Source organism: Falco punctatus, assembly GCF_963210335.1.
Source record: "Falco punctatus genome assembly, chromosome: 16".
NCBI classification, from domain to species: Eukaryota; Metazoa; Chordata; class Aves; order Falconiformes; family Falconidae; genus Falco; species Falco punctatus.
Genome location: NC_137596.1, coordinates 1,287,682 through 1,311,816, shown reverse-complemented (window position 1 = coordinate 1,311,816; position 24,135 = coordinate 1,287,682). Strand labels below are relative to the sequence as shown.

The 24,135-nt window shown below is 52.4% G+C and overlaps 1 protein-coding gene and 1 long non-coding RNA gene across 2 annotated transcripts in view; one reads left to right on the top strand and one right to left on the bottom strand.

Annotated features, from left to right (window-relative positions):
* The window catches only part of DSCAML1 (DS cell adhesion molecule like 1), a 113,774-nt gene that overhangs the window by 42,417 nt on the left and 47,222 nt on the right, over positions 1-24,135 (top strand). The gene's annotated exons all lie outside the window — the stretch shown is intronic.
* LOC308054288 lies at positions 15,262-24,110 on the bottom strand. Its single transcript, XR_013924060.1, has 3 exons — positions 21,057-24,110; positions 16,859-21,024; positions 15,262-16,811 (listed from the first exon to the last, which is right to left on the bottom strand). It is a non-coding gene; the product is annotated as an uncharacterized lncRNA (long non-coding RNA).

The window sequence follows — 24,135 nt, the reverse complement described above, 5'->3', positions numbered from 1 at the left end:
GGCTGCTAGGGCCAAACCCCCCCCCTGCCCTCCTGCTGGACATGGATACAGCACGCCAGAGTGGTGAGTCCTGCACTCGTGTGAAAGGCTGGCAGGGGTGGTCCAAGGGGTTTTGCTGATGCCCCTTGGCAGCACTGCCAACTGCTGTGCCTCTACAGGGAGAGTAGTGTTGGAGGGATGAGGGCTTTCGTGTTTTAAGTGATACCCCTCTCTGCACATCCTGGGGTTTGTGGGCTCCATCTCGATGCTGCTGCATCCTCCTTTTTGCCAGCCATCAAGCCAAGGTCAGCCTTTACCATAAGTGCTGCCAAACCTGTAGGCAGTCTGTCTTGTGCTTCTCTGGAAAGGAGGGCTTTGGGGAGCTCCCCAGGAGGAGCCACCTGGTCTGTTTCAGCTGCTCCCTGGGGAGTGTGCCCTGAGCCCCTTTCTTGCAGGATGTCCCCTCCTGCTCTGCAAAGCTTCCCAGTGCCTGCTGTGTCAGTGGTCATGGAGCTGCTTGGAGGGCTGGAGAGGCTGCTGGGGTGGCATGGGAAGGCACCCTGGGAGGTTTTTTTTGTTCTGTTTTAATGCAACACAAAAGTATTAATGAGAGAGACTGCCGGAGAAGATTTCCTGCAGGAAGGAGATGGGTGCCCTGTTTTGGGATGTGGAAGCAAAAGGCATCAGAGTGCTGTGAGCTCAGTGCTCTTCCATGGCAGTGTTGGTGTAAAGGGAGCTGGTGCTGACACACCTGAATTTACAGCCCCCAAACCCCACCAGGAGTCATGTGTATGTGTGAGGGTGTCTGTTGTGCCTGCCCAAGTTTGCCAGTAGCTCCAGCCTCGTGCTTTGCCAGGGGCAGGAGGAGCTCAGGGCAGGGCTGTGGCTGCACGCAGGGTTCCCGGCATGTCTGGCATGGTTGGCTCCCAGTCCCGGGTAGGGCCTCTGAGTGTGACTGGAATATATGCACTTAAAAGTAATTACCCCCAAGAAAAAGATATTGTGTGATTGTGACTGGCAATATTCTGTTGCTGGAGCCAGAAGCACCAGCTGTGGGTGAGCACAGGCTGGCATGTGCCGTGCATGCAAGATGACTGGGAGCAAGTGTGTGAGGCCAGGGCTGCTGGTAAGTGGGGCAGCCTGCTGATGGCTTGCAGAAGTCCAGGGGAACTGGGGGCAACTTTATTTGCTGTGCCTGAAGAGAGCCAGCAGGCTCCACCTGTGTTTTTATTTCTCATTCACCTGCATCTTTATTTCTCATCATTTACCAGTGGCGATGAACACTCCTGGGTACAACAGGGCAGCTCGTGCTGGCAGCCTGTTGTGCCAGCTTGGCTTCCAGGGGCTGAACAGGGCTGGTTCTCCAGCCCTGTGATACCCAGGTTGACCAGTTTGGCACTTTGCAAGGCACTGAGCAGCGATTGGCCTGCCAGAGATGTTGGGTGTACTGTCGGGCAGGAGGTGGCTGGAGGTGAAGGATGCTTGAGGCAGCTGGAAGGAACTGCAGGTTTCAAAGGCACCCAGCTGGACTGAGGTACTGCCAGCAGCTCTGCTCCTCCTCCTCAGGCCTGGGACAGGCAGCAGGCTGTCCTCCCCTCTTCTGAGGGCAAGCAGCTTTGTGGACCACCCAGCAGCCCCATATTCAGTGGAGGAGTGGATTAGGAAGGGGCTTTACGTCTCTCATAGATGAGTGCTTCTAAGCACTCGTGTTGTTGTGCGTCCTGCTGAGAATAAGCCAAATGTTCAGACAGCTGGCCAGACCCTGGATTGGGTGGGCTTTATCTGTAGGTGTTGCAAACAAGATCTTAATTGATTTAGCTGGACACATGACTTTTAATTTTATGGTGGAGTTAAGAGCGTTGCCCCAGACTGGGGGGAAGGGGAGAGAAATGAAGCAACGCGGTCAGTGTCTCCACACCCATAAATACAGGGGATCTGGGTTTGAATGGGACTGCATATGGCAGGGGTGTCCCAAATGCCCTGCTCCTGCAGGACTCCCACCATGCCTGGAGCTGGGCAGCAGCAGGCATGGAGCTCTCTGGCCAAATGGACCTGGGACTGCTGGTGAGCCTCCACGGCACATCCCTTGGTGGGTGCTTGGGAGTCTGCAGACTCTGTGCAGATGCTGTGCCTCTGGCTCCTCAGTGGGATGCGAAGGGCAGAGATGGCAGCGCTCCCTATCCATCCCTCCCTGATTCTGCCTCAAAGTGGTGGGAGATGAGGAGAAGCACCAAGGAGTCCTTCTCCTGTGAGAGGCAGAAAGAATGAATATTTCACAGATCTCCGCAGGCCTGGCAGCAGCAGACAGATGTAGTTAAATTTTGCTTGACAGGTGCCCCACTCCCGGGGCCTCCCGCTGCCCTTCCTGCAATGCAGGGTCCTGGGGAGGGGTGAGCTGTGTCTGCTGGGCATGCCCCAGCACTGTGTTGGGCTTCTCCCACTGCAGGGGCTGCACACTGGTGATGCTCAGGCTGTTTGAGGGCTCCCATGCAGCAGAGGGAAGGAGTTTGGTTGTGCAGGATGAACCCCTGCAAATTCCCGCTGGGACCTCAGGGAGCTCTGCAGGGAAATGCATTTCCCCTGGCTGCAGATGCTTAGTTTGGATGCAACTTTTTTAGTGTTTGTTGCAGACAGTCCCGGATCCGTGGCGGCAACACGTGCCGCTCCTGCAGGCATCTCCCGCAGGCCACCTCGCCGTGCCGCTCCCCGTGCAGGCACTGGGTGCCAGCCCCGCTGTCGGGTTGGATGCTCAGCACAGCAGCTGGCACAAGGCAGGCTGGGGGGCTCGTCAGCCAGAGACGGCCACGGCCACGGCTTCGGTCTGGCCTCCATCACTTCCTGTAGGAAATCACTTCACTTACCCAGACACAAGTGTACAGCCGCGCAGCCTGCGGGCTGCCCTCCTCTCCCTCACGAAGCCCGAGTCTCTTACGCAAATCGCTTTTCACGCTTCCTTAATTGAAACTGTCAGATGGGCTTTACCTTTTTTTTTTTTTTTTTTGTGTGTGTGGCGATACAGATGTATTAATTCCACTATGGATATCCTGGCAGCTAGGAGAGATCAATAAAATGAGGTTGCATCTGTGACATATATATTACAGGAGCAGCACCAGCAATATTTCATGGGGAAAGCCGAGCCAAATACACGTGTGCAGAGCCCTGTAGAGCACGTTTGGCCGTGTATAAGACAAGAGTTATCGGCTGGCTTTAGTGGCACTGCTGTTCTGTGCCCTGATGCAGCTCACAGCCAGTAAGGCATGGGAAGGGGGTGAGGAGCAGCTGTCCCTTGCCACCCCTTTGCTTGTGTCTCCGCGCATCTCCTGTCCTTCAGCCACACCACCCCAGTCCAGGGCCGTGGCACAGGTTATTTTTTGGCATATTCTGAGTTTATCTTGGTCTGGGCTTGTGGGTGCTGGGGTGCATGGCACGACCAGTGGTTGGGCAGGGTGCTGGGGCAGAGGCGATGGCAGCACTGGGCTGGGTGCACCAGCTCCTGCCGCTTCCCACCCCCCACTCGCCTCCCTCCAGAAGTCCCCACAGCAGGGATTTGTGCTTTGATTATTTTCAAATACCGGTTTGTGTAAAATTTGATTTGAGGAAACATTTTTCTCCCACATGCTGTAGGATTGAGGGCGTGTAATCCCTCCTAAATCGCCTGGACGAGGTTTGTATTGCAATGCCAGTATCAGAGCTAACAAAAGGGGATTAGACAGGAAAATTCTGCGTGAAAACCTGCCACTCTTTGAGGGCTTTTAGTACAAAGAAGATAAGATAGGTAGAGCAGAGCCATTTTTAACCCAGTTTCTAATGCACTCAGTGCCTCTCCTTTCTGAGGCAAAGGAGAGGGGAGATGGCATTCATTTTAACCCTTTCCCTTCGTCTGACTCTGAAGTGTGGGCTGATGCTTTCCTATAGGAGTGGCGCAGGGGGAGTGCTCCAAGAGGTGCTGGGTTGAAAAAGCTGCTGGGGGGATGCCCGTGAGAGGCTTTTATTCCCCAGGCTTGTTGCCAGCTCTGAGGCATGACATGCTCGGCCACCGTGCTTTCCAAGGTGGAAATGGGGATGGTGGGGAGCCCTGTGGGAGCCCCTGGTCCCTGGGCTGCATCGGCAGCTGCACATTGAACTGCAAATGCTGACTGTGCAACTTTGTGCCGTCCAGCCTGGGAGCAAAGCACGTTCCCATCTTGCCTGCCTGGAGCTGGGCACTGCAGCCGCCTGTCCCGGGGAGAGCTGCCCTGGCAGGGATGGATAGCTGTCGTGCCCGCACTGCCGTCATGCTGCCTGTCACATTGCCGTCAGTCAGGAGACAGCATCGTAACGGAGACAGCTGTCAACCTTTGCGGGCGGATCGCCGCCTGCAAATATATCACAGGAACTCAGCAAGTGCCAAGGCACATCAGGCCAGGGGAAGAGATGCTCCAGGGGGAGATGAAAGGATCCCTTCAGTGGAATTCATGTGGAATAAGCTTTCCACAGGAGATATTTCCTCCTAATCCTCCTTAGTGCTCAGCTGATGCCTTGAAGCACCAGGGGTTTATATGCCTTTTAAAAATTCATTTTCTCTGCTATAACAGCAGGTGGGTGCGTTATCAGCTGCTGTGCCCAGGCCCCTCTGATGCAGGGCTGCGCTCTTGGACCCAACACTCATCCTGCCGCAGCGAGTTCCATGGGTCGCCGGGTGAAAGCAGCCTCCTTCTTCTGTTGGCTTTAAATGTGCTTCCCTGGTAGGGTGGCAGGGTGAGCTGGGTCATGCCAGCTGTGGGGTTTGGATGGTGACTCTGTCAGGGGCTAATGGAAAAACATTGTGGGCACCCAGCACCGAGAGCTGGCTTGTGGGATGGGCATATGCCCTTAGTGCTGCCTTAGCCCCCATCCATCTGCCCCTGCTAATTGCAGCTGGACTTAAAACATTATATTCCACTTATCTGGTCAAGGCATACATGTTCGTTATTACAATTGATTATCACTAAAATCTGTCTGATACCCAGATTTACAGTGTGGCTGGAGAGCCAGGCAGTCTCCAGCCCCAAGCAGCCAGGATCTGGCACACTCTTCCAGCTAGAGCCATCTCTCCGTAGGCATTTGGCCAACGAGAAAAGGTAAACGCTTCGCCCTCCCGTAACAGGCAAGGGAGAGCTCAGGAGCTGCCTGCTGCCACCCAGCTGTGCCTCGGCCATGCCGGTGCTGCAGCTTGGTGTTCCTGAGCTGCCTGGCATGGTCCCCAGAGATGTTTTCCCCTCTGTGGTTCTCACACCCGCGTGCCTCCGGCATGTCCTGCTGAGAGGCAGAGGGCACAGCTCCTGGAGCGAGCAGAGCCAGCGCTGTACTGCAGCTCTCGTGCTGCAGAGTGTTTTACTGCAGTGGTTTATGGTCCTGGATGGGGTGAGGACAATGAAGTTGTGAGAGCTGCTGGGTGCCAGGTTGTCTTTATTCCACCATCTGTGCGTGAGTGGTGGTAGATGCCTGTATGCTCAGCCCTGTGGCTGATAAGATCCTGCAGATGTTCTTGCTCACAGGCTGGGTTTGGTAACGAGTGCTCAGACAGAACCATCATCAATCTGCTGCATATTAATAGTCACCAGCAGGTTGGACTCTTGGAGGGGACGTGTTCCAAGCGACTGAACAGAGAGCTTTCCTACTGTTGATGGGTGGGGCTGTGCCCTTCCCAGCTGCTGGAAAATCCATGCAGCTCTGGGAGACGTTTTGTAGCCCCTGAGGGTGCTCCCTGTGCCATGGGTGCCCTGGCAGTGGTGATTCTGCTTGGCACATCTCTCTCGCACCCAGCACGTGGCTGGAGCTGTAAGGAAGGGCATGCGATCCTGCTGGAAACCAAGCACCTTGTGGCCAAGGAGTGTCCGTAAGAGCCTGCGCAAGGCATAGAGATGGCTTCTGCAGCACAGCGCTCTCGTGGTCTGCGTGAATGGGGTGGGAGGAAAAGAAGAACCCCTCGCCTCCTTGTCTTTGCAACAGCTCGATGACTGCATGATAAACAACTTGACAAAGTGTTAAAATCCTGAAGGCGGGGCTGGCAGGAGAAGGAGAAGGGAGGTCATAATTGCACGGGAAAATAATGAACTGCGCTCTTCTTGGAATATGCAGCGGTCTAACAAGAATCAGAAAATTAATTATCTTCTGTAATTAGTGTAATGACCTACACTATTAGAGGTTATTTACAGCAGGAATAAAACTTCCCCCTATAAATGTCAGGCTGTGCCACTGGAATACAAAGGCTGGAGCAAACCCTACGCCCAGTGCAGCAAGAGTCCAAAGCCAGGGCAGGGTGCTGGCTGCCTCTGCTCAGCCAGCCCTGGGTGCTGGGGAAGGCCAGTGCCTGTCCCTCGCGGGTCCTGCCTGCAGCTGGCACGGGTCCTGCCGGCAGTGCTCCTTCATCCTTGGTGCTGGGGAAGGCTGGCTTTCCCATTCCCCGTTGCTTTGTGTCACCCGGTCTTGGTCACTGGCTCTGCTGCTCCGTGGGGACTCGCCCCCCTCAGCCATATCAGAGCCTGTCTCGGGTGGGCTTTACCATCCTGGGGCTTTTGGCTCCTGAGCTGCCCCAGCCAAATAGTGCTTATCTCCCTCTGGGATGCTGCCCCTGTTCAGATCTTTGCTGTTACCCTGGATGAGTATGGCCTGCTTTCCCTTGAGCTCCCCAACGCAGCCTGTGCCGGAGGCACACGCCAGCTGTGCGTGCACGGCTCAAAATGGAGACATTAGCCTGCTATTGTTCCTTAGCCTGAAGCTTCATGGCTCTAAAACTGTCCTTTTCTGTGGCTTGGACACACGAAATGGGTCCATAAGCAGCATGTTTCCAGCACGGTGCACAGGGAGCGAGGTACAGCGCACAGCCCCTGGCAGCGCCCCTGCGGGTGCAGGGGGCTGCAGGAAGGTCTGTCTTCAGCGTGGCAATGCACGTCTGCAGCCTGGCTCGTGTGCTGCCTGCTCTTCAGCCGCACGCCTGTTCTGCATGGTCCAGAGGGGTGGTCAGGGTTGGGAGCAGGGGCAGAGCAGTGGGTACACATCTGTGGGCGCAGCAGGGTGCACGGGTGCGATGCTGTGTGCCCCCTGCACTCCTTGGCAGGTATGTGTCTTCTGCAGTTGCTGGTGAGATGGGGCTCTGTGGTGAAAATGCCTGACATAGGGGAACAGTGGTGTGTCACACAGGTTTTCAGTGGCAACAGAAGCATCCATTGGTGTTTCCCCACGTGCAAGCAGAGAGCAGCAGCTCACCACCCAAAGGAAATACTTGGTAGCTTCCGGCCAGTTGAGGATGTTTTGGCACAGCTTTGCCAAACAGGCAGCAGCGCACCGGTGGGTAAGGGAGGCATTTGGGGTTAGCTCTCAAAGGTACTGGCAAGCTCTGGTTATCCCTTCTTTTTCTTCTGATCGTGCTGCCACTCTAATGCATGCTGGCCAGCTTCCTGGCCTGCGTGCTACTGTGGAGTTGGATGAATCCCACAGGGAAGGCAATGTAGCTGTGCTCAGGGGTACTGCCCCATGGTGCTGCTGGCGCTGTCTGCCACAGAGCAGATGGGTGCTGGTGGTGAGCCCTCAGTACCAACAAGGAAGGGTAGGATGGGGAAAAAGTTCTCTGCATGATGAGGGTAACCTGAGAATTACTCGACACTTTAGCATGAAGGATCATGACTCTTGCATTATTAAAGATGCAGCGATAAAAGGCCTTACCTGTCATTGAGAACCTGCATCAATAATTTAGTTTGGCACCTGGTGATTAAAATGACATAAGCACTGGCCCAACTTCCTTCCCAGGAACAGCACCAGTGCCACAGCAACTGTGTCCATGGTTCAACCCAACACGATGCCTTCCCTGGTTCCTGGTCCTTGCAGCAGGCACGTTGCCCTTGCACGAGTGTCCGCAGAGGCCAAGCCGCCTCCCTCAGGGCTGCCGGGCAGGGATAGCCAAGCCCAGCGTGGCTGGGCATCTATGTGGTGCTCGAGCGCTAAATGGGGACGGGGACAGGGCTGCCGCTGCAGTACCTTCACATCTGATGTAACCTCGTTGTATAAACAGAACAGAGCGGGGCTCTTGAAACCGAGAGCGTATTCCTTCCAATAGACCCTTAATGTAATTTGAATGTACAATTGAGGGTTTTTATAGCTTAATATTCCAGTGTTTGTCGTGCATCCTGGAATTTAAGTGTCTTAAACGTAATTATTGTTAATTGCTCACACGATTCTATAAACTCATCCAATTAAAAAAAAGTTATTAACTTTATAAAATATCGCAGGCATCCCACAGTGCAATATATTTGCAGGCAATAACAGTTCAAGCAGGCAGAGCTGTAATGCAACAAGGTAAATTGGTGACACCTTGTATTCCTCCCTCTTCTCCCCTCTCCTTAAAACATGTTGGAAGCGCATCGTGCCCCGGGCTCAGTTGCCCTGTGGGGGTGTGAGCAGAAGGCTGTGGCCAGCGGGGTGCTGAGAGCTGCTCTGTGGTTTGGGAAGTGGCCTCCGGCACTTTGCCATGGACCCAAGCGGGAAACCCGCTCCCTGTTTGTGCTGAAACTGCCCCAGGAAGCACCTGGTGATGCTGCGGGGGTTCCTGCAGTGGTGCACGAAATGAACAGAAGTCTCCAGGGAAGGGGAGTGGGGCTGGAAGGGTGTCAGTGGAGGGAGAGGGCCTGAGCAGACGTTCCTGCTTCCCAGGCTTGCCCTGAATCCTCCTGCTCCCTGAGCTGGGGGGCCAGGGATGATGATTATAATCTTACAATCTAGTACCAGAATTTATAACCAGGGATTTTTTGTCCCCTGAATGCTCTGTTCCGCCATTTAACTCATGCCCTGGAAGAGTTATTTAATGTACAGCAAGTGGAGTTGTGCTAATGCTGCCTTATGCACATACATCTTCTCCAACCTCCTCCTCTTGTTTTCCTTATGGGATTAAAATCCTGGGTGCCAGTTGGTGTGGGTACAACCTCAGTGGGGCATGGCAGGATTTCAGTTGGAGCTGCCTGGCTTTGAAAAAATTGGCCGTTTCCCTTCCCCGGTGCCTGCTGCCTCTCCTGTTGGCTCTGTCTGAAATATCGCTCAGGTAAGAGGTAATTGAATCCTCCCAGGGAAGAAGGAGCTGAAGGAGTGTGCCGGGCAGGATCTGCCTGCTCCCTGATCCTTCTGGCCCAGATTAGAAGGTGCTTTTTTCCCTTTCCATCTTACTGCTTTTCCAGCAGAGAAACAAATGGTCTGTAGGAAGGAGAAGAGATGGGGAGAAAGGAAACTTTCTCTCAAATGAAGACAAAATTGAATTCAGTTCGTGACCAAAATGAGAAATTTCCACAAAAGCTTCATTTTGGTGAAGAAGTATTTCCTATGGGATTGCTTCAATACAAAAGCCTTGGTAAAAAGCTATTACAGCTGGTCAAATGCTTTCTCTGAAAGGTATTTGTGATATTTGCCTTCTCCATCTCTATTTGCATCCCTTGCTGGAATCGCTGTCCCCCCTGCAGCAGTCCCAGCCAGCCGGGGCAGGAGCAGCGGCTGCCGGCCGGGGTGGCTTGAGCAGCTGCCGGGAGAACTGGTGGCAATTAATCCATCCTTTAAACAGCAGGATTTTGCAGGTAGATTTTCCATCTGAAGTAGCTGGTGATATAGTGGCTTCTGGGACAGTGACGGGCTGACGGAGAGCACGCATGAAGCGGCATTTGTCAAATTAATGAGGCATTATAAATTATATCCACAATTTTCTCTACCATTTCCTGCCGCCCTCTCCTGTCACTGGCAGAGAGAGGGGACTGTGCAGAGCTGCTGTCCCATGGGAGCCAGGGCTCTCTGGACAAGTGCCCGCCTGGGACCAGGGTGCAGGCACGGCCCCGTCGGGTGGATCAGGAGGATGAAAATGCAGGCAATTCCCTGTTTTCACTAGGAAACTTGATGTAACTAGTATTGATCTCTCTATTACCTCTGTGAAGGGCAGCTTCATTTTTCGAGCAAAACAATCTTTGTATCTGAAATATAGAAATTGATTTTGAAGCGGGGGCTGCTGGCACTGATGGGGAGGGGGTGGTAGGAAGAGGCTGAGCCACAGAATGGGGAGAGAGTCCTTCCAAAGTCGGGAGACACATTGGGCTTGTCTGATTGTATTACCTGCCATCCAGCATGGAAATAATGATGTTTGAAAGTCAGCAAATAAACTTTGCTGAAGATCCTTTCCTTTTCGCCACTGGAAGTGGAGGGGAGAGGCAAGGGGCTGGCAGGGAGAGGGGTGGGTTTGGGAAGAGACCTGTCCCTGGTGAGGGGGGGTCAGGTGGCTCCTGTCCAGGGAACTCCTTGCTCTGGTACTGGCAATGGTGTGTTGTGTTGTAGCATGGCACCGGGAGCCATGGGAGCTGGGATGGACTGGGAGAGGCTCTGGGAGCAGCTGAGGCTCGGGCACCGGGGGGAGCACACCCACACCAGCTCTGTCAATGGCTTGGAGCTGAACTAGGCACGCAGCTTCGTTTTAGGATTGTTACAGTCCTGCTTAATTGGCTCTCGGGCTCCCTGTGCAAGGCGTCCAGTGCATCTTAATGAGGGATTCTCAAAGACTGGCTTTTTTTTTCCCTGGGACTAGAACGATGTGGTGTTTAATATTCATGTGTAGCTCTGCTCATTTGAAAGGTAACAAGGGAGTTAGATTCCCTGCTGGCAATGAGTTGTAATGGGATCTGGGCTCCTAAATCACCTGTGCATCACTGTGCTGCCTCTTCCCGAAGTGGGCTGGGCTGGAGGCGGCTGCCCCCAGGCATGGTGATGGTGAGGTCTCCCTTGGTGAGCCAACGTGGTGCTCGGTATGGACTGAAAGGTTTCCAGGTCAGCACTGGCACTGGGAAGTGCTTTTCCACACCACAGGATCTGGAGTATCTTGCCACAAGCAGTCACAGAGGTCAAGTTGTTAGCCAAAAGCAATTGGATATTGACGTGACAGGGAGATGCTGCAGAGTGAGAACAGTTACTGACGTACGTTCCGACAGAGCTGTGAAAGCTCTTGCTGCTGGCAGGGCTTGAGCTGATCTTTGACCATTTGGGTTAGTCCACATCTGTCCACGCTGGGATTTCTTGTGCTTTTGTGCCTAGTGTCAGGTGCTGGACACGGGGAGAGGCAAGAGGTGTTGAAGAGGCTGGGTGCTGGCATCGTCTGAAATGCAGATGGCCGCCAATATTGTTAGCATATGTGGGGGGAGCCTGGGTGCTGGGAGTGTTTGCTGATGAAGTTGGGAGCTGGAGCTGCCTGGTAGTGTCCCCAACTGTCCCCTGGGCCCTCTTGAGGGTGTCAGCTGCAATCCCAGCCATGTTCCCCAGAAGCCCTCCCTTTGGCAAAGGAGGGTAATGCCACTGCCCTACACACTGCATCAGCCTGGCCTTGGAGAGGAGGCGTTTGTGATCCCTGCTCATTGGGAGGAGATGGAAAATAACCATGGGGAGCAGAGCATTCACAGGGATTTTGTTTTCCATCTGCTCCCCTGACTTTACTGCCATCCCCATCTCATGATGCTTGGGGAAGATGGGAGGGAGGAGACGCTGGGTGCGGGTAAGTGTTGGGGAGGACCTCTAGGCATCTCCTGCTTGGCCAGACTGTATGTCTACAGCAAAATGGTGGCTCCTGGACCCTTTCCGGGGGATAATTCTGCTCAGCAAAATTGTAGCCATGCAGAGAGGACCAGACCAATGTCATCTGCACCCACTGCCTGTACAGGCTGTGAACACCCCTCACCCTCAGCCTGCCTTGATCATCCCTGTACAAACCTTTGAAGCCCGGAGCAGAATGCTCGCCCCTGGCTTGTCGGAGAATCACACTCTTGTGTATGGGAAAGATGCATTCCCTGTTTTCCTCTTCCTCTCTCCCTCCTGCTTTTTCTCATTGTCATTTTAGCCTAGATTAAAGAAAATAGGGTGCAGTGCTGTGCGCATGTTCCACGCAGTGTCTTTTCACAGTACTGTACTGATGCCAAGCAATAATGACAGGTTCAAGCTTTTCTGCATCACAAATGAACTGCATGCAAATGGCTAGTCCTGAATGGAGAATAATTGTCAATGCAGAGAGTCCTGCCTCCGCTGATCCAGCTCCACCTTGCTTCAGAGGGGAGAAGGCTTCAAACAGTTAACAGGAATGGAGATGCGGAGATAGCGGGGAGCTGCTGTTTCCACTCTGCTAGAGCCTAACCTGTTAGTGCAGAGCTGTGTGAAGAATGTCAGGGATTTGTTCCAAGCGTTATCGAGATGTGGCTTTACATCTGTAAATCCTTTTACGCATCGCAGCTCAGCCGTGAGGCTTCCCCATGTGACAGGCAGCGCTCGCTGCCTGGCCCGTGCCAGACCAGCAGCAGCGCTGGGCAGGGGCAGCCAGCAACACTGGGCATGATGGTGCTTTCGGGGCCAACCCCACACATGCTCCACTTTGGGCAGAAGCACCCACAGAACATTGTGGCTTTTCACGTAACTCTGGCTGCAGATCAGCCACGATCTGCTTGTTCTTATGTACTAAACCATCTCTGTCTAAGCTACTTCGGTGCTTTTAATATTGCCCATTAGCATCGTAGCGAACATGTTGTCTCCATGTCTTGTGCACGTTGATTATTTTTAGTCGGTATCACGTCTGTGAGAGGCATGCAGCTGGTCTTAGATGACCATTGGGGAACTTTTCCAGCTTATGTCAGCTGAGGATCTGACTTAGTGCTACTTGCTTTTTACCAAAATATTACTAGCAGAACTGGATTTAGCAAATGATTGTGACAATCTCCAGCACCATCAGAAAAACATGCTCTATCATTCACTGTGATGTGTGCTGATGAGGGGAAAAAAAAAAGGCTTGTTCATCCATCAGAAATTCAGTGATGCTGTCTCTGGGTGAGCAATTTGCCAGCATTACCTAGTGTCACTCATTAGACACAAGATGTAACAGTCTCATTTACTCTTCGGGCTTCCTGCCACTTAGTAACTTTTGCATTTGACTTTGCATGTGAAACCTAAAGCTCATTTTTAGCCTCTGTCGAACTCTGCTTTCAAATTCTTGTTCATTAAGCCCAGTCACAGTGTGCAGGCTACATGCACAGGAGAGGGGTTTGGAAGCCAAAAAAGTACCCCGGTGCTGGTTGCCATTAGGCTTTGCAGAACAGCATGTGTGTGTTTCAAAGACAGAAAAGGAAGCAGTTTCTTCCCTCCCATCACTAGATCATAACTTTCCAAAATGCCTTGGCTTTGGCAGCATTTTAGTTGGAATCTTGTGGGCTTACAACTTTTTAATACATGTACATTTTTATGTCAAGTTTGACTGATGCTCTTAGATCATTTAGGGTTTTGGTGGGTTCTGGTTGGGTGTTTTGGGTTTGGTGGTTTTTTTGGGTTTTTTTTTTTGTTTTTTTTTTTTTTCTCAGAAATGAAAGAACAGGGCAGAAAGAGCAAGGACTTGACTTTCTTCTGAGAAAGCAGAACCGGGGGCTTGAGTGGGTGTTTTGTGGCCAGAGCTTTGCTGGTGTCTGGGAACAGAAACACCAGAAGATCCAGGTGTGAGCATATTTCAGTACTGAACCCAGATGTTTCCCTTCACTGCTTGTCTCTGCTACTGTATATCCATGGTTTTAGCTGCCTCTCTGGCTGGACATAAGGTATGAGAGCAGGGCAGGGTGGTGGTGAAGCTGTGGATGCTGCTGGCTCGCATAGCTCCTGTACACACAGGTATGGGGCAGATGCTGCCATTCCCTGAGCTCCCAACATTTCCTACATCCATCCTGGCTGTCAGGGCTTGCAGCTAACTGGGGTCTGTCGTGCAGCAGTGGCAGGTACTCAAGTGGCTGTCACAGTAGAGCTTGTTGACATCCATCTCTTTCCACCCTGTGTCTGTGGACAGGAATGGTCCTTTTTCCTTTTGAGTCCCTCCTATCTGTCTGTCCCTTACTGTGTCATCTAAACTGCGTCTTATCCTTGCTGATTTACACGCACTGGCTTAGGGTGAATTTCAGGCTTGACATAGGCAAAGGACCAAGTAATTAGAGAACCATTAAACTGAACTGTAGGATGTATAAGCAATGACTTGGGAACAATTCTGCAAGATGCAGGCTAGGAAACTGGCATTCTAGAGTGCTTGGTTTTGTGCCAAGACAAAAAAGCCAATGCATTAGAAGCAGGTTTCTAATGTTTACTCCTTTGCTTTAGTTGTCACTGTAGCTGAGCTCTTCAGGAGGAAAAGGGTGAGGAACAGTCATCTACAACCTGATGTGGGAGAAGGTGGTAATCCCTAGGATGTCTCTGCACATGACACTGGAAAATCAGTGTCTTGTCTCAGGCACCGTAGAAGCAGCTGATTTCTGACCCTGAGCAAGAAGAAAGCCTATGGTGTTTAATGTGGTATAGAGCTTGTACTAATCACAGTGGAGGGGCTGGTGTTGAGATATGCATTACAGTGATAATTCTGCAAATTCCAGAGCATTAGTGTTATTAAAATGTCAGGCTGGTATCTTCCTCAGTGTTAAAAGTCTTAATGCACTTTATCCTTTCAAACTCATGGTGCTCCAAGTTAAAACGTGAGAAAAAAGTAGTTACAGAGCAGAGGATTAACAAGAAATAAAAGGAGGATGCCCTGTTGCAAGGCTGCTGTGCAAACAGCTTCCTTTAGTGCTTGTGCCTTTTGGTCAGGTTAAACTCCAACAAGACATGTTCACTTTTGTGACAATAGTCTGGAACTTGGTTGTGTTGCCCTAAGGGAGCGCTAGCAGCAGCACTGAGCTTTAATGTTTTTGGAAAAGAGCTGTTGTGGTTGGGTTTGGCCAATGATCCCAGGTGGGTGTGCAAACTCATCTTGCCCCACAGCCAAGTGGCAGGAGAAAAGCTGTTCTGTAGCTGCAAGTACAAAGCTGACCTAGGGCTTGTGGCTGCTGGTGAACTTTTGTGTATATGCAGGTGATATCTCAGGGCAGAAACAATCAGTAGTTTTCATTTTCCTGAACAGTTTCTCCTCACATCCATGTTGCATGTGCTGGGTGGTTGTACTGCTTCTTCAGACCATCTTGGATGGCACTTCCTACTCGGAGCTTCCCAGGGAAGTCACTACAGCTGTAGGTGGAAACACATGCTGGCAGCTGAAAGGTTTTTGCAGGGAAGAAGAGATGAGAAGCTGAATTCTTCCTCTGCCGCGCTGGCACGCACAGAGCCCCCAGAACACAGAAAACCTCTCCAGTGTCCTGGGGGTAAAATTCCCGTGCCTTTTCCCCGGTATGCGTCGAGAGGGAAATAAGCCAAACCCACGGCTTCGAAGGGATGCGGCAGGGCTGGGGCGCTGTCCGTGGTGCTGGGGCGCTGTCCGTGGTGCTGGGGCGCTGTCCGTGGTGCTGGGGCGCTGTCCGTGGTGCTGCCCGGCCCGTGGGGGTTGGGAGCTGGGGAGCGGCACTGCGGTGTTAGCAGTAAATCCTGCCCGTGCCGAGGCGGCTGGGTTATGTCGTTATATGCGAACCCACGGAGTGTAATTGCACTGCGCCTCCAGCCCTCCCCGCCACGCGCTGTGACCCCATGCCTGCTGCCTTCCCCTGGCTGCTGGGGGATGCCAGCTGGGCTGCTGAGCGAGCCTGGGCAATGCCAGGTGACATGGTTTCCAGTTTCTGCCCTTTCTCATCTTTATTTTTATTGCCTTTAAAGCCATTCAACTGGAAGCCTAGAGTTTGCTACATGGCCTAAGCGTGGGACTAGGGTTTCTTGTGCCCTTGGTACATGCACTTTGCACTACCTTACTGTTTTTCCACAATGATGTGCGCTCTTCTTAAATATAACTCGTTTCCTGCACAATGCTGCTTTCAGTGTCTCTCCCTGTGCAGCAGCGGAGAGGAATCCAGTCCCCAGGCAGAGAATTAGGAGGTGGTAGCTGCTCATTTTTCATCTCTGTGATAAAAAATCTAATGCAATCATCAAAAAATAAAGCTGCATTTTTCATGTCTTCACTGTTAGGAGTGTCTCTTGCTACTGCTCTCTTTTTCCTCCTACCCCCAAATTATTGAGGTCTCAGCAGTGTTTAAAATCTCATGGAAATTTACTTTTGGATGCCAGTGAAGGGGTGGGAGTTTGAGAAATCTCTAGGGCCGTAACATTCCAGAAACATTGTGTTCCCTTAATAAAAACAGGTTTTATTTGGAAACATAAATGTTATTTTTCCAAAGGCATCATCCTGAATGGGGCTATTCTTTCTTGTCCTTTAGCTTAAGATATTACAGCTCTTGGGAGACGTTCTCCTGGTTTAGCAGCCATAACCTTGCATTTATTGCATGTGTGGCCACAGCAGCCCCCTCAGATAATTTTGTTTAGGACTGTGAAATTTGCCTTCAAAACTGAAATTGAATCCATTCTCTGCTTTCAGCAGCATGATGGGTTTCTGCATGTCTCTCTTTCCTAAGGATGTTTGCAGTTATTGATGCTGAGTGTGGCTATTTATCACAGACAATACAGAACAAAGAAGAATTTATTAATAAGTCTCCTGTTCCCATATGCTTTCCTGAGGAACCTGAAGCATACTATTTTCTCCTTGCCCCATTTATATCTACATGGTTTTGCTCCTGTCCGGTCGGATTAAATGCTTGCTAAGGAAAAGGAGTTGCTCTGTAGCGTATGGATGGGTTAGATGCAGTGCATCGGGAAGGCTGTGGGGCTTATTGGCTAGCAACAAATAGGTGAAATAACGCAGAGTGCTGTGGGACTGACACCAAGATGTGACCCAGAGGCAAGGGCCAGCATGTTGTCTTGGTGGCCCCAAGCAGCACTGGGGCTCTCAGGGATTGCTCTGTTTGCCTTTTGGCACAGGTTAGTTTGCATCAGGTAAGGAGGATATCCACAGCCAGGAGTTCTGCTCTGTGTCCTGCCTGGTGGCAGGAGCAATCACAGCCAGGAGTTCTGCTCTGTGTCCTGCCTGGTGGCAGGAGCAATCTGGGGGGCAAGCAGCATGTACCGAATGTCTTTGGCCCTTCTCTTGCCTCACTTACAATAAGGTCCTGCAAGCACCTCTGCTGGGAGCTTGGGAACTGTGTTAGCCCATCCCTCACCCTCATCTTGGCCTTCCTGGGAGGTGGACTCAGTGGCAGGACCAGTACAGAGGGAGGGGATGTTTTGTGGGAGATCCTGCCTGGAAAATTAGTCCATCACTGACATGGAGCCACTGTGATTCCTGCTGCTCTTGAGCAAGGGAAGGTGCCTGGGGAAGTTCTGGTGGTTTTTTTTCCCCCTTGTGCCTACTTATGCACTAATTAAAGGTCAGTCACCATTTGTATGCAATGCGTTTCTCTCCTTCCCTGGGCGGTTGCATCGGCAGAGGATTGTTTTCCATTTGACCAAGCTGTGGCTGCAGTGGTCGCCCTGGGCTGAGAGTACCCATTCCCACCTTCAGAAATCCAGCAGAGGCCATCATGTCTCAGCCCATATTGTTGCCCACATCTGCAGGAGAGAGGAAAAGAGCCCCTCAGCTGCTGCTCCCACTCTCCAGCCCCACAAGAAGAGTGTTAGGCATTTATAGGTTTTTCTCCATGGATACATATGCGGGCAAGTTGGTAAAAATATACACGCGCACGAGTATATTTGTCTGTAGTGCAGTGAAACCAGTGCAGGCTGCCAGCTGATTCCCTCGGGTGAAACACCATCCTTCCCTCTGAGCACTTTCAAAGGGGAACTGTGCTGATAATTAGTGCAAATATTTTGAATACAGAGCTCATCATGGGCCTTTGTCGCGGTGACAGGAGTGACCTGAGATGCATTTCTCCTTTCTTAATGTACCCAGAATACGTAATTAAGAGGTGACTAAAAGATTCTTTATCATTCTTTGTTTTCTAATGCAGCAGGCTGTTATGAAATGCTGCCCCCTCCTTCCATGGCTCTCAGTTCCCCGTGACAAATGTGGGGATTGATATTTACTCTGCTCTTCAAATCACTCTGAGATTGGTCCTGTGCTTCCAAGGCATCATACCTGCTTCCCGTTTGGCCCTTGTTTTTAGAAGTCAGAACTGCCAAGGAAAAAGCAGTTAGTCAGCACCTTGTGTGAGAGGGGCTGCAGGTGCGGGGGGTTCTGCTGGAGGGATGCAGCAAGGGGAGGGCACAGTGGTGCCATCACCCCAAGCGCTTGGCAGCTTGGGTCACAGGGCACAGGCTTGGTGCAGCAGTGCTGCTGGCACCAAGGGGTGGAGGAAAGGAAGCTGAAGGCAATTTTGTGGAAATAAGCCTGAAATGCTGGACAGACAAGGCAGGACAGTCACAGCAGAGAGGCATAAACACCTACAGCAATATCTCGCTAGCTCCTGACACCCCGAGCCATACGATATTACCGATCTGGGCTGGCCCGACATTAGCATACGCAGTCAGGCTCTGATACGCTGCGGTAAATGCAGCGTGACAGCACCTGAGCAAGTCTACGTGCAGAACAGATGTCTTCTAGCTGGGTCCGGGGCTGTAGCGCATCATCATTTCATCAATTATATATCTCTTCCTTTGCCATAAGCAGGCGCTCAGAAGTGGGACTGTTAAAGGAGACATAAAAAGATTCAAGAGCAAAAGAGAAACTTGTGAGGGGAGAGCTTAGTATTTGAGCTGGTTTCTTGTTTGGTTGATGGCAGTGGGTTGGCAGTCCCTTGCATTGCTCCTTGGCCAGCCACACTGCGCTCTTCACTGCTGTGCTCTTAGCTTTCATGTCCCCTTGCACGTTTCCGTGACAGGACCCTCAGCCCTCGCACCACAGCGATGGGAAGGGGTGTGGGCTCCTTCTTGCCCTCCTGCTGCTCACTGGAGAATTGGAGCCTGTGGGGCCAGATCCTGTTCTGTAATCCCAGGATTGCTGCTGGAGCCTGACAGCCTCCCTGCACCACCAAACCCCCTCAGCTGTTACTCATCTATTTACTTGTTTGTTTAATTGTTCCAGCTAGCTGCCTTTACCTGGCAATCCCGCTTCATTAAAGGGAACGCAGGGCTTTTATTATGACTGTAGAGTGTTGTCTAGTGTTTTCACTGAACGTATAATTTGCCATGTATGAAAACCATTTCCAGAATTAATTTACCTACAGCAAACAGTTTGTATTAATGAAAATGCATTTTTCGTGTGGGTTTGCCGGAAAAGCTGGCTGGAGCTCAAGAGCTCACTTTATCCATCCAGCGTGAGTAGGAGATGGAATTTGTTTAAAAATTAAATAAATAACACACCCACCCCCCATTTTTAATACAATATGGCCCAGCAATAATCTCCGAGGCAGACTGCAAAGGCTGCAGAAAGCTCCATCTGTGGCATTTTAATATGCAGCATTGTCTCTCTTTTTAATATCCCCCCCTTTCCTGGCTCATGTTTGTGTAAGTGAGATGCGAGATGCTGTCATCTTCCCAGGTCACATTTTGATGCTTGAAATGAACAGAAGTGGAGATGGATGCAGCCATGGAGCCCTTCCCGTATTAACACGCATATTTTAGAATAATTGATGCTGAATTCATTTTACAGCCTCATTTCTCCTCAGCCTTCCCCCACCCCCTCTTTCATATATGCATGGAAAAAATCCTGTTATCCGTCCAGATGGCAGCTGGGTGCTCTCAGCTGAGCTGGGCCCTACTCTGTGTTTTGGAGGCTCCTCCTGGCCGGGGAGGGAACAGGGGCTGGAGGTGGGATGCTGACTGCTGCGGCAGCGTCGGGCTGGAGGGCAGGAAGAGGCTCTTGCTTAGTTGCCACCCTGCTGACCCTGACTGGCTTCAGATGTCCTCTGGCCTGAGCTGCTAAACCTGAGCTTTGTGGGTGGCCAGGTCTGACTTTTGTCTCGGTGAAAGGGGCATCACATAATATCACCTGGGGCGGCATCAACAGAGCCATGTAACTTTTTCCAGAAATGCGTTCATCAAAATGCCGCCCGCAAACTTTAAAATACTGTGGGGAAGGACAGAATGAGGCTTCTATGGATGCTTAAAAATAAGAAGGCTTGAAAAATATCATAAGACTAGACTGCTTTGAAAATTTTCTCCTGTTTTGGGTTTGTCTTCAGTTATTGCATGCTAGCAAGAAAGCCAAACCAACCTCTTTAGTTGAAGTTTTTTATTATTTTTTTTTAAGAGAATCGAGGAAAGCATTTGGAAGCATGCAGGTGTGTTCAAGTACAAGATGGTTTGAACTGACCACAGTGTTCTTGGCCTTTGTAAGGGGGTTTCACCAGCTCAGTTTCAAACTCAGTGCTGGTCCCTGTGCTGAGCTGGCTGGATAGGACCCACCCTGCTGTTTTGGTTACACCCCCTATTTGCAGGGTTCATTGCTGTCTTTCGTCCCTGGGGTGTGACACTGAGCATCCCGACCTTGTGCCTGCAGAGCACCCAGCACATGCAGCTGAGCCTGCAAATAATCCTTTTGAGATCAGCAGACATTTCATGTGCTTAAAGTTAAGGCTGTGCTTAAGTCCAGGCAGGACCAGGGCTGGCGAGTCGGTGCCACGGGAGACCTCCGCATGCCACCCTCTGCACCATGCATGGGTGGCAATGGGGGTCGGGGACCCAGGAAGCAGGGGACACCCGTGGGCAGGGACACTCACAGTGAGGCAGGCAGGAGCACCGGGCGCCTCGCCAGAGGCAGCAGAGCCCTTTCTGGATGCACGCCGGTGCCCTGTGCCGTCCTATGTGTGGCTTTTAGGAAATGTAATGGCCCTCTCCCCTGCAGCTTGCATTTGGAGATTGTGGCTCCCTAATTGAGGACCATTACTGAGCACATGTATCACCTGCCACTCTGCACTTGTATTATTACAGCCTAACCTCATGCGTTATGTTTATCTCATTCCAGGACTACTGTCAGCAACACCACTCTAGGCATAAACTTAATTATATCTCCTCGGGTAGCAGCAGGGAAGTGATTTATTGCTACCTTTTGTTTCCATCCTCCCCTCACCTCTCTGTGATTATGCTCCAGAAGACATGCACTCCCATTTGCCACTACGGAGGTGCTAACACTTGTCTGCAGCTTTGCTGGGGTTGCAGAGTCCATGTCTGAAAGTTGGTGTTGGCCAGAGATCTGCCCTCCAGCCCTGGGGCTCTCGCTGGGCACAGAGCGTGCTCTCCATGGCCCTGTCCTTACACCTGCCGTGCTCTCCATGGCCCTGTCCTTACACCTGCTTTCCCCCACAAAAGACTAAGGGGGTGACAGCGCGTTGGAATCCTTGGGTGTGCAGGGCACGGGCTTCCAGTGCTAATGGTCTTCAATGCTTTTTGACACTATGTTAGTGGTTGATTTTCTTTTAAACAGTGTGCAAAGGCAATAATCCCCTGGCTGAAGTACCTCCTCAGGAGCAGACGTGATGGCCCTTCAGTGCCTCTTCAACCAAAAATCCCGAGATTTCTCATCCAACTCTCTCATGCTGGCTGGTTTTCTCTTGCTCCATCTTTTCCACTTCGGGTTTGTGCTGACAAAAGCTTCCCCCACGGAGGCTGCTCACTGCTTTTGGGCAGTGTGCTCTGCCTTGCTGCCAGGGTCAGTTCCTGAGGAAAGCAAAGAAACTGGGAAATAGTTTCCCTTCCTTGTACCATCCGCTAAGGCCATTGCTCTTGCTCTCTGAGGAAAGGGAAGGTGCTTTAATTATTCCTGCCTTCTGGAAATGCTGCGATAATTAGCAGTGCTGCAGAGAGCAAGGCCTGGCTGGGCTTCCGTGTGCTTCAAGGAGACAGGAGCTCCTCACCACTTTTTAAAGGTGTTTCTTCTCCATGGTACAGCTGTGATGGGCCTGGCTCAGCCCTGGCTTCAGTCTGTGCCTTGACCCCCTGGAATGGCCTCCAGCCTCGTGGGACAGCGTGGGGTTTGGGGTGCTGCATGCAGGTCCCAGCATGGGCCTGAGTGCCGAGGGGCTGGGGGGAGCAAGGCTGGCAGCCGGCATTGCGGCAGGGTTGGCACCGGCGGAGGCAGGTTACAGCAGGGGCAGCTTGCCCAGCCGTGCTGCTCTTGTTCGTGCTTCAGGGCAAGTACAGCAGCAGGAACACAAAGGGAACAGAGGAAAGTGGGACTCTCGCCCAGCGCGCCTTGCCCAGAAGCAGAGCTGCAGGTCCATTGCCCCGTGCCACCTCTCCCCGTTGCGTGGGGGCGGGGGTGAAATCAGTAAAGGGCAGGCACGTGAATGAAATGTGAAAGGGAGACGAGTTGCCTTTTCCCATGGGATCCACTGAAGGGATTTTCATATTGGGTGTCCTGTACAGGGCTTTGCTCTGCTGCAGCTGTCACGGGTGGCACATGCTCTGCTGAAAGAAGCTGGAAGAAGGTAATTTAGTGCTTTCTTGTCCCTTGTCCCTTGCTTGCTGTGAGCAACACAGGGGCTGTGGCTGACATGCCTGGATGCCTCTGCCATGGCACTGGGCTGTGCTGGGGGTGCAGGAGCCACACTGCTGCAGCGAGTGCCCATGTGAGGGGCGCTGTCATCACCTTGCAGGGGTGAGCTGTTGGTTTTGGTCCAAGCTCCACATGAAATAGGGATGTTGCCCTGTCCAGCAGCTTTGCTGAGAGTCATCAGGAGCTGCAGCCCCTGCTCCTGGTGTCCAAATGCCATGGCCCACCCCAGGCCATCCACCTCAAGCAGCTCGAATCCAGTTGCCCTGATCCCTGGCTGCAAACCTGGCTGGAATCTCTGGGAGCAAGGGCTGGAGGCTGCTCACACAGCCGTGTCTCAGCAGGGCTTGAACTGGCTGGCAGGGGCGGGGTGTGTGTGTGGGTAGGTGTGTGTGTGCCGAAAACACTGCCAGGTGGTGGGCACTAGTTACATACAGGCTGCTCTTTTGTGTGTGCCGTGGTTTTTTATACGTGTAACAGCACGGCTGCGTGGGACATGCCAGCTCCAAGTTTCAGTATGCAGAGCAGAGCACTGCAATAACGCATTCAGTGAATTTCTCCATGTGGCTGTGAACAAATTGCTGATTATTTTTCCCCTCATTATTCACCTGACAGAGGAGCAGGTTGAGTAATTAGTGAATGTGAGTGAACTTTGCAGTCTTTTTATGAATAAAACATTTGTGAATTGGCTGGGTATTGGCCCTGCTGCTTTAGCTTGTGCACCCGCTAATGCGTGGAGCATCGCTAGCCCGTCCTGTGCTGCCCTCCTTGCTGCCTTCCCTGGGAGAGCTCAGCTTTTTGCAGCGAAAGCATTCTCCTCCTGCCTGACAGCGGCACAGCTCTGTGCTCCGCTTGTTGTGCGAACTGTGCTCGCGTTGCCTTCCTTGTCACTGGTGGATGAGGAGCCTCCTTGCGCGGCTGTGTGCGGATGCTGCACTTACCTCTCCTTGCTCCCAAAGCTGCCCCGCTGCCCTTTGCCCACCCTTCCAGCACAGCGTTGGAGGCATGTGTGTGAGGCAGCAGCTGCTGAGAACGGTGGCCAGCAAGGCTTGAGTAGCAGCTGAAAGGGATGAATAATTTGTATCCCGTCAGTTTTGAAAGGCTTTTTGGAGGGGAGATCTGGCTGCAGTTGCCGCAGGGACAGAGGGACCTGGGCAGGGGCTGGACTGGAGTTGGCAGAGGGGAAGTGCGAGCGTTGCCAGCCTGGGAAGGGATGGAGATCAGGGTCCCTGCCCTAGACAGAAGGGCTGTGTGTGGGGGTGGGGTGTCCCCTAGTCAGAGTCTGTCACCAAGCCCTTTGTGGGGAACTGCCCTGTGGTCTGTCGCCTGTGGAGCTGGGCACGTGAGGCTGGGTGCTGCATGGCGAGGCTGGACACCATGTGCCATTCAGGGAGGCATCCTCCACCCTGTGCCATAGGCCGACCCTTTGCATCCCTGTGTCCATGGCTCCCTTCTGTACCTGCCCTCCTGGGGTGACCCAGCCGTGGTGTCTTCGTGGCGTGGGCTGCTGCCTCTCCGTGGCAGCCGGCTCGGATGAGGCCAGCCGTGACTGCTGAAGCTGGCGCTGAGGCCTCGGGCTGTCCTGGCACAGCGAATGCTATAAAGGCACCACTGAACCGTGCAGAGCAGGAGGGAGCCTTGGGCAGAAGGCCAGTGGCTGAGGAGGTGTGTCCCCGGGCTGGTGATGACAGTGTCTGCACTGTCCCCACGTCCCTTGCCCTGAGCGATGTTCCAACCTGGCAGGGGTGGGGGTGGGCACCTCTCCTGAGAGCCCAAGATGAAGGGATTCATCCTGAATGTCACGGCAGGGAAGTGGGGGCAGGAGTGGGACAGAATGAGCTCGGGTGTGTTGGATAAACCAAGCACAGCACAGCCTG